Source organism: Apodemus sylvaticus, chromosome X, assembly GCF_947179515.1.
Source record: "Apodemus sylvaticus chromosome X, mApoSyl1.1, whole genome shotgun sequence".
Classification (NCBI taxonomy): Eukaryota; Metazoa; Chordata; class Mammalia; order Rodentia; family Muridae; genus Apodemus; species Apodemus sylvaticus.
Window position 1 is genome coordinate 98,550,321 of NC_067495.1, and position 12,453 is coordinate 98,562,773.

The following is a 12,453-nucleotide window of genomic DNA, read 5'->3' on the forward strand; positions in this document are numbered from 1 at the left end:
GTCAAAAACTCAGGAGACAGCAGGTGTTGGCGAGGATGTGGAGAAAGAGGAACACTCCTCCACTGCTGGTGGGGTTGTAAGATGGTACAACCACTTTGGAAATCAGTCTGGCGGTTCCTCAGAAAACTGGACATGACACTTCCAGAGGACCCTGCTATACCTCTCCTGGGCATATACCCAAAGGATTCCCCAGCATGCAATAAAGACACATGCTCCATTATGTTCATAGCAGCCCTATTTATAATAGCCAGAAGCTGGAAAGAACCCAGATGTCCCTCAAAGGAGGAATGGATACAGAAAATGTGGTATATTTACACAATGGAATACTACTCAGCAATTAGAAACAATGAATTCACAAAATTTTTAGGCAAATGGTTTGATCTGGAAAATATCATCCTAAGTGAGGTAACCCAATCACAAAAGAATACACATGGAATGCAATCTCTGATAAGTGGATATTAATTAGCCCAGAAGCCCTGAATACCCAAGGCACAAATCGCATAACAAATGACTCCCATGAAGAAGTGTGGAGAGGGTCCTGATCCTGGAAAGGATGGATCTAGCATTGGAAGGGAATATAAGAACAGAGAAAAAGGAGGGAGGTGATCGGAGAATGGATGGAGAGAAGAAGGTTTATGGGACATATGGGGAGGGGGGATCTGGGAAAGGGGAAATCATTTGGAATGTAAACAAAGAATATAGAAAATAAAAATATTTTTAAAAAAAAGCCTTTGACACATGCCTGATCAAAAAAAGATGCATTAAAATATATAATTCACTACTCTTTGCCGTATAAGCAGCATATTCATATATTGCTAGACTAACACATTTAATGTAAAATAAGATTTTAAAGTGTGAGAAAGATGTGAAATTGTCTCTTAAATATATTTTGATGGTTGTAGAATATATCTCTTTTTTATTAAATATATTCTTTATTTACATTTAAAGGCTGCCCCCGTTTTTGGTTTCCCCTCTGAAACCCCCTATCCTGTTCCCCCTTCCCCTGCTCACCAAACCACCCACTCCCGCCTCCCGACCCTGGCATTCCCCAACACCAGGGCGTCAAGACATCTTAGGACAAAGGGCCTCTCCTCCCTTTGATGTCCAACAAGGCCATCCTCTGCTACATATGCAGATGGAGCTATGGGTCCCTCCATGTGTACTCTTTGGCTAAGATTAAAAACTCAGGAGACAGCAGGTGCTGGTGAGGATGTAGAGAAAGAGGAACACTCCTCCACTGCTGGTGGGATTGCAAGCTGGTAAAACCACTCTGGAAATCAATCTGGTGGTTCCTCAGAAAACTGGGCATAATATTACCAGAGAACCCTGCCATACCACCCTTGGGAATATCTATTTTAAATATGTTATTAATATTTTAGTGAGGACAGTATGGATGACTGCTTCATTAACTATGAAACCATGCTTTAATATTCTAGAGATCTGAGTTCATTTTAAACACTTATCTTGAATGGATGTCATAGCTGAAAATGAAACCTCAAAAAGACTCATGTATCTAAATAAATGCATGTGCTCAGAAAATCTTGTCACTAAATTTTCAGTCTTACAGTTCACTTAATTTAAAGTTTGACAGCTGAAATTTGATTTATTAAATTTCACTCTCCTGAACATCTATTCAATGACTCATAAAATAAAACATAAGTTCACTTATTATACTCCTTATGCTTCTAAAAACTTATTTTTAAAATTAATATACAAGGCATTAGATATAATTGTGACATTTACAAAGTCTGTTTTAGAAAACTGATACACTTCATGAATTTACATGCCATCCTTGGGCAGGGCTATGATAATCTGTATCATTCCAATATATGTTCTATCAAAATGGGTACCAGAGTATTAATACAAATGAGATTAAACTGTTGTGTATAGTTTTAAGCATGTTAAAGTGCCCCCTTACTACTGGCTTACTACTGCCCTTAACTCCACATCCAATGGATGTGGTGACCTCTTCTGGCATCTTTGTCCACCAGGCACATAGATAGCACACAGGTGCACATGCAGACGAAACATTCATACACATAAACATTAAAAAAATCTTTTTTTAAAAAAATGGACTTAGTTTTTAGCAACATATTTATAAGATGGTGAAAACATTTTCAAGTGTACACAAACACACACACACACACACTTTAATTTTTATTTTGTGTGTATGAGTATTTTGCCTCATGTGTGTATATATGTGCTGAGTGTGCCTGATGTCCACTGGGGACATCTAATTCCCTAAACTGGAGTTATAGTAGGTCACCATGTGGACACTGAGAATTGAACCTGGGCCCTCTGGAAGAATAGCCAGAGAGAGCACTCTTAACTTCATTATTCCAGGCCAGCGGAATACCCGGAGGCTGGCTGGGAGCAAGCAGCATGCTCTGGTGAGTCAGGCCCTGCAGAGCAGAGGATCCAGCCCTGAGGCCTCTGGCGGGAGCCTTCAGACCTCCACTTCAGGATCTGGAACAGCCTGGGGCACTGCACCCAGTCTCCAGGCAGTGCAGGAGGTCAGCTGTGCACCCAGAGACCAGCTGCGAAGAGGCAGCTTGAACTGGTGAGTCCAGCATTGACAACAAGACCAACTAACACCAGTGAGAACTAGATGGCAAAAGGCAATGGCAGGAATGTTACTAACAGAAATCGAGGCAATATGGCAGCATCTGAACCCAATTCTCCATTAGCAGCATGTCCTGGATACACCAACACACCAGAAAAACAAAATATGGACTTAAAATCACTGGTCATGATGCTGTTACAGGATCACATGAAGGACATAAATAAATCTCTTAAAGAAATTCAGGAGAAAATGGATCAAAAGTTAGAAGCCCTTACAAGGGAAACACAAAAATCATTGAAAGAAATTCAAGAGAATTCAGAAACCAATAAGAAGGAAACACAAAAATCACTTAAAGAAATACAGGAAAACTTTGGTTAACAGGCTGAGGTCATGAAAGAGGAAACATAAAAATGTCTTAAAGAATTACAGGAAAGCACAAACAAGCAAGTGAAGGAGCTAAGCAAAATCATCCAGGATCTAAAATCAGAAGTAGAAACAACTAAGAAAACTCAAAGGGAGACAACTTTGGAGATAGTAAGCCTTGGAAAGAAATCAGGGGACAGAGATGCAAATATCAACAACAGAATACAAGAGATAGAAGAAAGAATCTCAGATGGTGAAGGTACCATAGAAACCATGGACTCAACAGTTAAAGAAAATGCAAAATGCAAAAAGCTTGTAACCCAAAACATCCAGGAAATCCAGGACACAATGAGAAGACCAAACCTAAGTATTATAGGCATAGATGAGAGTGAAGATTTACAACTTAAAGGGCCAGCAACTATCTTCAATAAAATTATGGAAGAAAACTTCCCTAACCTAAAGAGAGAGATGTCCATGAATATACAAGAAGTCTACAGAACTCCAAACAGACTGGACCAGAACAGAAATACCTCCCGTCATCACATCATAATCAAAAACCCCAAATGTACTAAACAAAGAAAGAATATTAAAGGCAGTAAGAGAAAAAGGCCAAGAAACATATAAAGGAAGACCTATCAGAATCACACCAGACTTCTCACCTGAGACTATGAAAGCTAGAAGATCCTGGCCAGATCTCATGCAGACTCAAAGAGAACACAAATGCCAGCCAAAACTGCTATACCCAGCAAAACTCTCAGTCACCATAGATGGAGAAACTAAGATATTCCATGACAAAACCAAGTTTACCCAATATCTATCCACAAATCCAGCTCTCCAAAGGATAATAGGAGGAAAACAGCAATACAAGGAGGGAAACTTCACCCTGGAAAATGCAAGATAGGTACCTTCTTTCATCAATCCCAAAAGAAGATATAAAAGATAACATCAAAAATGACAGGAAGTAATAATCACTATTCCTTAATATCTCTTAACATCAATGGACTCAAATCCCCAATAAAAAGACATAGACTAATGGACTGGATACATAAACAGGACCCTACATTTTGCTTCATACAGGAAACACACCTCAGTGTCAAAGACAAAAACTACCTTAGAGTAAAAGGCTGGAAGACAATTTTACAAGCAAATGGTCTCAGGAAACAAGCCAGAGTAGCCATTCTAATATCAGATAAAATTGACTTTCAACCTAAAGTCATCAAAAGAGACACTGAGGGACACTTCTTGCTGGTCAAAGAAAAAACACACCAAGAAGAACTCTCAATCCTGAACATCTATGCTCCAAATGCAAGGGTGCCCTCATTGATAAAATAAACTTTACTAAAGCTCAAAGCACACATTGCACCTAAACACAATAATTGTGGGGGACTTCAACACTCCACTCTCCTCAATGGACCTATCAGGAAAACAGAAACTAAACAGGGATACAGTAAAACTAATTGAAGCTTTGGACCAATTGGATTTGACTGATATTTATAGAACATTTCACCCTAAAGCAAAAGAATATACCTTTTTCTCAGCACCTCATGGTACCTTCTCCAAAATCGACCATATAATTAATTGGTCACAAGACAGACCTCAACAAATATAAGATGATCGAACTAATCCCATGCCTCCTATCAGATCACTATGAAGTAAGAGTGGTTTTCAATAACAACAAAAGCAACAGAAATCCCACATACACATGGAAACTGAACAATATTCTACTCAATGATACCTTGGTCAAGGAAGAAATAAAGAAAGAAATTAAAGACTTTTTAGAACTTAATGAAAATGAAGACACAACATACCCAAATCTATGGGACACAATGAAAGCAGTGCTAAGAGGAAAACTCATAGCCCTGAGTGCCTCCAAAAAGAAAATGGAGAAAGCATACACTAACAGCTTAATGACACACCTGAAAGCCCTGGAACAAAAAGAAGCTATTTCACCCAGGAGGAGTAGAAGGCAAGAAATCATCAAACTCAGTGCCGAAATCAGTCAAGTAGAAACTAAGAGAACCATACAAAGAATCAACAAAACCAGGAGCTGGTTCTTTGAGAAAATCAACAAGATAGAAAAACCCTTAGCCAGACTAACGAAAGGGCACAGAGACAGTATCCAGATTAACATAATTAGAAATGAAAAGGGAGATATAACAACAGAAACTGAGGAAATTTAAAAAAATCATCAAATCTTACTACCAAAGCCTATACTCAACACAATTAGAGAATCTGGAGGAAATGGACAATTTCCTAGACCGATACCAAACACCAAAATTAAATCAGGATCAAATAGATCATCTAAACAGATTCATAACCCCTAAAGAAATAGAAGGGGTCATAGAAAGTCTCCCAACCAAAAAAAGCATGGGACCAGATGGCTTCAGTGCAGGATTCTATCAGACCTTCAAAGAAGACCTAACACCAATACTCTTCAAACTGTTCCACAAAATAGAAACAGAAGGAACACTACCAACTCATTCTACGAAGCCACAATTACACTGATACCAAAACCACACAAAGATCCAACAAAGAAAGAGAACTCCAGGCCAATTTCCATTATGAATATCGATGCAAAAATACTCAATAAAATTCTTGCCAACCGAATCCAAGAACACATCAAAACGATCATCCCCCATGATCAAGTGGGCTTCATCCCAGGAATGCAGGGATGGTTCAATATAAGGAAATCCATCAATGCAATCCATTACATAAACAAACTCAAAGAAAAAACCCATATGATCATTTCATTAGATGCTGAAAAAGCATTTGACAAAATTCAGCATCCTTTCATGCTAAAAGCCTTGGAAAGTACAGGAATACAAGGCCCATACCTAAACATAGTAAAATATAAATATAAAATATACAGCAAACCAGTAGTCAATATCAAACTAAATAGAGCGAAACTTGAAGCAATCCCACTAAAATCAGGGACCAGACAAGGCTGCCCTCTCTCTCCATATCTTTTCAATATAGTACTTGAAATTCTAGCTAGAGCAATTAGACAACATAAGGAGGTCAAAGGAATACAAATTGGAAAGGAAGAATTAAAATTATCACTATTTGCAGATGACATGATAGTATAATTAAGTGACCCAAAAAACTCTACCAGAGAACTCCTACAGCTGATAAACAACTTCAGCAAAGTGGCAGGCTATAAAATCAGCTCAAACAAATCAGTAGCCTTCCTATACTCAAAGGATAAGCAGGCCGAGAAAGAATTTAGGGAAATGACACCCTTCACAATAGCCACAAACAATATGAAGTATCTTGGTGTGACTCTAACCAAACAAGTGAAAGATCTATACGACAAGAACTTCAGGTCACTGAAGAAGGATATTGAAGAAGACCTCAGAAGATGGAAAAATCTTCCATGCTCGTGGATTGGCAAGATTAATATAGTTAAAATGGCCATCCATCTTGCCAAAAGCAATATATAGATTCGATCCAATCCCCATCAAAATCCCAACTCAGTTCTTCACTGAGTTAGAAAAAGAAATTCTCAAATTTATCTGGAATAACAAAAAAACCAGGATAGCTAAAACTATTCTCAACAACAAAAGAAATTCTGGGGGTATTAGTATCCCAGACCTCAAGCAATACTACAGACCAATAGTGTTAAAAACTGATGGTATTAGCACAGTGACAGACAAGTGGACCAATGGAATAGAATTGAAGACCCAGAAATGAATCCACACACCTATGGTCACTTGATCTTCTACAATGGAGCTGAAAACATCCAGTAGAAAAAAGATAGCCTTTTCAACAAATGGTGCTGGTTCAACTGGAGGTAAGCATACAGGAGAATGCGAATTGATCCATTCTCATCTCCTTGTACTAAGCTCAACTCCAAATGGATCAAGGACCTCCACATAAAACCAGTCACACTGAAACTAATAGAAAAGAAACTGGGGAAAACCCTTGAGGACATCGGTACAGGGAGAAAGTTCCTGAACAGAACACCAATAGCCTATGCTCTAAGATCAAGATTTGATAAATGGGATCTCATAAAATTACAAAGTTTCTGTAAGGCAAAGGACACTGTCAAAAGGACAAAAACAGCAACCAACAAATTGATCTGCTAGAGGGCTACTATCCAATATATACAAAAAACTCAAGAAGTTAGACCCCAGGGAACCAAATAACCCTATTAAAAATGGGGTACAGATCTAAACAAAGAATTTTCACCTGAAGTAATTCGGATGGCCGAGAAGCACCTTAAGAAATGCTCAACATCACTAGCCATTAGGGAAATGCAAATCAAAACAACCCTGAGATTTTACCTCACACCAGTCAGAATGGCTAAGGTTACAAACTCAGGAGACAGCAGGTGTTGGCAAGGATGTGGAGAAAGAGGAACACTCCTCCACTGTTGGTGGGATTGCAAGCTGGGATTTCCACTCTGGAAATCAGCCTGGTGGTTCCTCAGAAAACTGGGCACCTCACTTCCAGAACATCCTGCTATACCAAATACTCAATAAAATTCTTGCCCACCGAATCCAAGAACACATCAAAACGATCATCCACCATGATTTAGTAGGCTTTATCCCAGGGATGCAGGGATGGTTCAATATAAGGAAATCCATAAATGCTATCCACTACATAAACAAACTCAAAGAAAAAAAAAACACATGATCATTTCATTGGATGCTGAAAAAGCATTTGAGAAAATCCAGCATCCTTTCATGCTAAAAGTCTTGGAAAGAACAGGAATTCAAGGCCCATACCTAAACATCATTAAAGCAATATACAGCAAACCGGTAGCCAACATCAAAATAAATGGAGAGAAACTTGAAGCAATCCCACTGAAATCAGGGACTAGACAAGGCTGTCCTCTCTCTCCATATCTTTTCAATATAGTACTTGAAGTCCTAGCTAGAGCAATTACACAACATAAGGAGGTCAAAGGGATACAAATTGGAAAGGAAGAAGTCAAATTATCACTATTTGCAGGTGACATGATAGTCTACTTAAGTGATCGAAAACCTCCACCAGAGAACTCCTATAGCTGATAAACAACTTCAGCAAAGTGGCTGGTTATAAAATCAACTCAAGCAAATCAGTGGCCTTCCTATACTCAAAGGATAAGCAGGCTGAGAAAGAAATTAGGGAAATGACCCCCTTCACAATAGCCACAAACAGTATAAAGTATCTTGGTGTGACTCTTACCAAACATGTGAAAGACCAAACATGTGAAAGGTTTGTATGACAAGAACTTTTCACTCATTGTTAAAATTAACTTGCTTTGATGACTAGAGTGAGAATCCTAGAGTCGTCTTTATATTTGCTATTCGTATCAAATACAGCACAGTTGTTCTATGTTCTATGGCTTCGTCATTCTCATCCGTGAGGTGTAACAGAACTCCTCATTTCCAACCAGCAAAGTTCTGCATTGTAAGAACCTAAAGAGTAAACTGTGCCACTCCGGGACATAATGTTTAATTGTTTATTAATTGATTTCCTTTGTTTATTTATTTATTCTAAACATGATGGAAGAAGAGTAATGACTATTAAAAATAATGGCAAAAAAAATAATAATGGTAAAACTCAGTCTTGTGGACATGAAACCGGGAAGGCAGAGAAAGAAACCCTGAGGCCATGTTTTTTTAATTCAAAAACCATCACTTGTTTTGTTTCATCTATGTATGTATATGACTTTAAAATAGAATTATATTAAAATCTTATACTTATCATTTTTCCTGATATTCCTTGAAACAATTAAGTTGTTCAAGATGTTGAGCAAATATTTGTGAATTAGCCATTCCTAGTTTTTACTCTAAGCACAATGGAATGTACAATATCAAAAGCCTTTGTCAGTCGGGAGTAACGACTTGGGTCATTCATTCTTTAAATTCCATTTTGCAAGTATTTCAGAAGTGGTTCCCAGATAGGATCTCTTCCATGTTGATATAATGAAGTGAGCAAAATACCTAAAGCTCTTTATTAGGGCTGGACTATCAATCATACTCCAATCTGGTTGACAGAAATTAATTCAACAAACTTGAGTCCATTTACTAAGTAACAGACAACTAACTACATCTAAGCTTAAGCATTTCTGAATTACAGAGCTTGAAGTGAGGCTAAGGAAGAGATCTACAACTATCTTCTTTTAACTCTGACTATCTTGAGCACTGTCACTGAAAGGATAGGAGAAACAGCATGAAAAAGAATCTGACAACATAGCTTGTTTTAAATTAATTTGAACCACCCTGAAATAGATTGGTACAAAAACAAGTGATGTGCATTCCCAGTTTCCAAAGCATAACTGTATCAGTAGGCTTCATTATGACATTCATGCTGAACTCTGCTGTTCAAAGCACAAGGGTTTCGTTATGGAAACTGTAGAAAAGTATCTCCCATGCTGCTCCTGTGCTAAGTCTGAGTAATCGGAGCAGAGCATCTGGATTGTAGGGTTACATTTGAACAATAACCCTTCCTATAAGTCACAGACATCACAAAACCATTTCTTTTTACAATATTTCCTTGAGAGGCACTGTGGCGCCATTCTAGTACAATGCTACTTGTTAGTCTGACTTAAATCCAGAAGATATTTTAGGCTCTAAGCTTTGTTCCTCAATCGTTTGTAGGCTGGGGAATGAAATGAAAACAGGGAGTCTCCATGCCCACCTGAACATCCAGGACTGTACAGTTCATTTTAAAGTGCTGCTGAATGGTGATGGTTACTAAAGTTACTGTTGCCATGGTACTTACTGTCAAACCTTTTCTCACAGTGGCTTCTACATCCAATAAGAAGATTTCAGTTTCTCTATGTTCTCATTAACACTTGCTACTTGACTTTTTGAGTGAAACAATCTCATTAAGGATTTGATTGCATTCTCCTAACAAGTAATGTCAGACTTAAAGATGTCAGTGCATGTATTTATTTAACAATGTGTAGATTTTCTTTTCTTTTCAATACAGGGTTTCTCTGTGTGGTCCTGGCTGTCCTGGAACTCACTCTGTAGACCAGGCTGGCCTTGAACTCAGAAATCTGCCTGCTTCTGATTTCCAAGTGCTGGGATTAAAGGTGTGTGCCACCACAACCTGGCTAGATCATTAAGAAATGCCAAATACTGATTCAATAGTTTGTCTATTATTTTAATTTTTAATTAATTTTTATTGGGAACCCCACATCATACACTCTGATTGTGCTCACCTCCAAGTCCTCCTATATCTGCCCCTCCACCCTGTCCTTCCTTGTACCTCCAGAAAAAAGAGGGAAAAAAAAGTCCATTTTGTGTTGTCCATATGCTCACTAAAGCATGGTCACATTCCTCATGTCCAGCCCCACAAGGGAAAGTGAGCCTTTCTCCGCCTGCGCCAGAAGCCATCTACTGATAAGAGAGACCTGCTAAAGTAGCGAAAAGCAGGGCCAGTTCTGTGCCCACAGGCATTGACATGGCTTCAGGCAGCAGCCCAAACCATGGGCATCCAAATGGACTTCAGTAACAACACAAGCCTCACACACACCAACAGGGCCTCTGGCCATATCAGGACCACTCACCCACTCACAGCCTTCAGTGGACTCATGGACCATGAGCCTCAATATGGCCTCAGGTGGCTACACAGGACACTCACATTAACATGGCAGCAAAGCCTGAGGACGTCACTAAGGAAGGCAGCAGGCAGCAGCACAGACTGATGCACATCCACGTGGCTCTCAGGCTTCCTTCAGGATGGTCCTTCAGAAAGGTCTGATCCAGAATGTGAGCCTTTGCCAGGGGCTCCCACAGCTGGCCGGCACGCTCGGGTGCATCTGCACAGGCTCCAGGCTGTCGCACACCGTCCCTAGTGACCCTACTGGGCAATGGCAGTGTCAATGTCAGCTCTCCTTCACCTACCATTGCTATCATGTTCCCCAGTTCTGCCTCTCTCCACAGCTCATCCACCTCTTCATTTTTCTGTCTTTCTACCTCTCCATCACATATTTTTCATCATAGTCTTCTGTTCAGAACACCTAGTTTGCCTATTTTTAAGATGTGTCATCAATTAGTTTTTTCCACAAACTTTTTTAAAATAAAATTTCCCCTTTTATTAAAAGTAGATTCTTTCTCATACAATTTAGAAAATTGATTATATTTTGCCCTCCCTCTACTCCTCCCAGTTCCTCCCCACCTCCCCTCCCACATGAATCCACTCCCTTTTTGTTTCATGTTAGAAAAGAACAGACTTCTAAGGGAATAACAACGAAACATAACAAAACAAAATACAATAGGCTAAAACAAAAAAAAAAGCATCACATCAGTGTTGGACACGGCAAACCAAGGAAGGAAATGAGCCTCGAGGCACAAGATTCAGAGGCCCACTGATTCACACACACACATAAAGTTCAAGAAAACACTAAGCTGCTTTAGTCTCTGTGAATTCATATGCATCACCAATTATGCTGAAAGAGTGCTTTATAAATTTTACATGTTAGTACCGTAGCAGAAAACAGTTTTTATTCTTCCCCACTTCATAAGTTGCCTTTACATTTGTTTAGATCAGCTTTAATTTCTGTCAACAAAGTTTTGTACTTTTACATTTATAAACTTCTCCTTTCTTGCTAAATTTCCAAGTATTTTCTTCTTTGGGTGCTGTTATAAATGGAATTAAGGTCTGGAGAGCTAGTGTAGCAATTAAGAGCACTTGCTGTCTTCCAGAGGACCTGCGTTGATTCCCCAGCACCCACATCTTGGCTCATTATCATCTGTAAGTCCAATTTTAATGAACCCAACACCCTTTTCTGGACTCCACAGATACCAGGCACCCATACGGTACACATACATAGGAATAGGTAAAACACCCATATATATAAAATAATAATAATGATTTTTAAAAATCAGTGAAATTTATTTAAACAAATTCACTTATAGAAGATTCAGTATCAGTGTATAGGAACACTACTCATTTTCATGTGTTTAATGTCCTGAAACTTACTGAATGTGTATTAGCTCTAATGGATTTTATGATTTCTTTAATTTTTGAATGTTTGATAGTGTCTATGAACAGTTTTGTCTGAAGCCTAAATGGTACTTTGATTAGAGTTGAAAGCCTCCACTTTAGTTGTCTGTCTTATTTTCTTCCTTCCCAGAGTGATCTGTTTTCATCTTTCCCAATGCATTCTTATCATTCTGGACCTTCGTGCTTTACAATCCGTTTCAACATTTATTCTAAAGTGTTCTGTACTACACTGTGCTTATGATGGGGTCACTTGTCCCTTTTCAAAACTTCCCTAAATATCATCTTTGTTTAAAAAAGTGCATTTTGTAACCACTCAATACTGAAAATTTTGCAAACTGTTACAAGACCCTAGTTAATGAAGTACTTTTTTGTTTTGGGCTATTAGGGTATCTAGGGTACCTTGTGAATCTAGAGCATAGAATTTTAGGCATATGCCCTACCACTGAGCTGGATCACCAGTTCCTTTATTTTTATTATTTTTATTTTGGGACAAGGTGTTATTAAATTGGCCAAGCTGACCTAAAACTGTCCCCTGTATCTTGAAGTTCTCCTGCCTCAGACTTCCAGGTATCTAACATTACAAA